Raw genomic sequence first — 2,504 nt, 5'->3', positions numbered from 1 at the left:
CGTGTCCGGATGGGACTTTCCTTGGCGCGGAAGGCAAGCTTGGCAATACGGATATGTAGATCTCCTACCATTGTAACCGACTCTGTGTAACCCTAGCCCTCTCCGATGTCTATATAAACCGGAGGGCTTTAGTCCGTAGGACATAACCTCCATTACAACAATCATACCATAGGCTAGCTTCTAGGGTTTAGCCTCCTTGATCTCGTGGTAGATCCACTCTTGTAATACACATCATCAATATTAATCAAGCAGGACGTAGGGTTTTACCTCCATCAAGAGGGCCCGAACCTGGGTAAAACATCGTGTCCCTTGTCTCCTGTAACCATCTGCCTAGACGCACAGTCCGGGACCCCCTACCCGAGATCCGCCGGTTTTGACACCGACACCCACTAGAACCCTTAGAAGTCCTCTTCAGGTCAGTTCCGTAGGAGGAGAAATGATGGCAGGCTTAGGCTGTCGTGTAACCCTCAACATCAGAAACCATAAATTTCCCGCAGACCTCATAGTATTGGAAACCCAGACCTTGGATGTAATCCTAGGCATGGATAGGTTGATGAAGTTTGAAGGAAACATAGACTATGCCCGTAAGACGATTTTGCTCACCACCCCAGAGCAGAAGAGGATCCAGTATGTATCCAGACGTACCCCGACAAAGAATCCGGTGAATTCCCTCACGGGAGTTGTTCAGGAGTTAGTGCCAGTAGTGCAAGATTTTCTCAATGTGTTTCCGGAGGAATTACTAGGAATGCCACCGGATAGAGATATTGAATTTCTGATCGAGTTATTGCCCGGCACAGCCCCAATATCCAAGAGACCCTATCAGATGCCCCCGAACGATTAGGAAGATATCAAAAAGCAAATTAATGAACTATTGGAGAAGGGATATATTCGGCCAAGCTCCTCACCTTGGGGAGCCCCAGTTCTTTTGGTAGAGAAGAAGGATGGAACCCTAAGAATGGTTGTGGATTACCGTTTGTTGAACGACGTGACCATCAAGAACAAGTACCCTCTGCCGATGATTAATGATTTATTTGATCAGCTAGGTGGAGCCAAGGTATTCTCCAAGATCGATCTTCGATCAGGGTATCATCAGTTGAAGATCCGTGAAAAGGATATACCCAAAACAGCATTCACCACCAGGTATGGTTTATATGAGTATATCGTCATGTCATTCGGATTGACTAATCCGCCTGCATACTTCATGAATTTGATGAACAAGGTATTTATGGAATATCTGGACAAGTTTGTCGTGGTGTTCATCGATGATATACTGATTTTCTCCAAGAGCGAGGAAGAGCATAAGGAACATTTGCGTCTAGTTCTGGAGAAACTCCGAGAACATCAGTTGTATGCCAAGTTCAGCAAATTTGAATTTTGGCTGAAGGAAGTCGGATTCCTCGGACATGTTATTTCAGGAGAAGGAATAGCAGTCGACCCCACCAAGGTTGTATCAGTCACCGATTGCCAGTCACCCACCTCAGTCAAGGAGATCCGCAGTTTTCTCGGACTCACGGGATATTATCGGAGGTTTATTGAAAATTTCTCCAAGATTGCCAAGCCCATGACTGAGCTGTTGAAGAAGGACACCAAGTACATTTGGACCGAGGATTGTGAATCCAGTTTCCAGGAATTGAAGAAACGTTTGGTTACAGCCCCAGTGCTGATTTTGTCGGACATTCACAAGGATTACCAGGTATATTGTGACGCTTCTCGTCAGGGACTCAGATGAGTACTCATGGAGGAAGGAAAAGTTGTAGCTTATACCTCCAGACAGCTACGACCTCACGAAATGAATTACGCCACACATGATTTGGAGTTAGCAGCCATAGTACATGCACTCAAGACCTGGAGACATTTCCTTTACACGGATCATAAGAGCCTGAAGTATATTTTCACGCAGAAAGAGTTGAACCTCAGGCAGAGGAGATGGCTAGAATTAATCAAGGACTATGACATGAGATTGCATTACACCCAAGAAAGGCTAATGTTGTAGCAGATGCCTTGAGCCGTAAGAGTTATGTTAATACTCTTATAGCGGGAGGATTACCCCAGAAGTTAGTCGATGACCTCAGAGATCTTCGACTGGAGATAGTTCCGAGAGGATATGTTGCAGCTCTGGAAGTATAGTCCACTTTGGCCAAACGAATTTGTGAGGCCTAGAAGTCAGACAGGGAAATTGATGAGATAAAGAAAAGGATGAATGAAGGAAAAGCTAAAGGGTTCTGTAAGGATGAATACGGAGCTATATGGTTCGAGGATCGTATTTATGTACCCAATGATCCCGAACTCAGGAAGCTAATCCTTCAGGAGGCACATGATTCACCGTACTCAATTCACCCAGGCAACACCAAGATGTATCTGGATTTGAAGGAAAGTTTCTGGTGGATAGGTATGAAGAAGGATATTGCCGAGTACATAGCAGTATGCGATGTTTGCCAGCGAGTAAAGGCGGAACATCAGAAGCCAACAGGGTTACTTCAACCTTTGCCGATTCCCGAGTGGAA

This window comes from Triticum aestivum, chromosome 5B (assembly GCF_018294505.1).
Source record: "Triticum aestivum cultivar Chinese Spring chromosome 5B, IWGSC CS RefSeq v2.1, whole genome shotgun sequence".
Classification (NCBI taxonomy): domain Eukaryota; kingdom Viridiplantae; phylum Streptophyta; class Magnoliopsida; order Poales; family Poaceae; genus Triticum; species Triticum aestivum.
Note: the sequence above shows the minus strand (reverse complement) of the source record.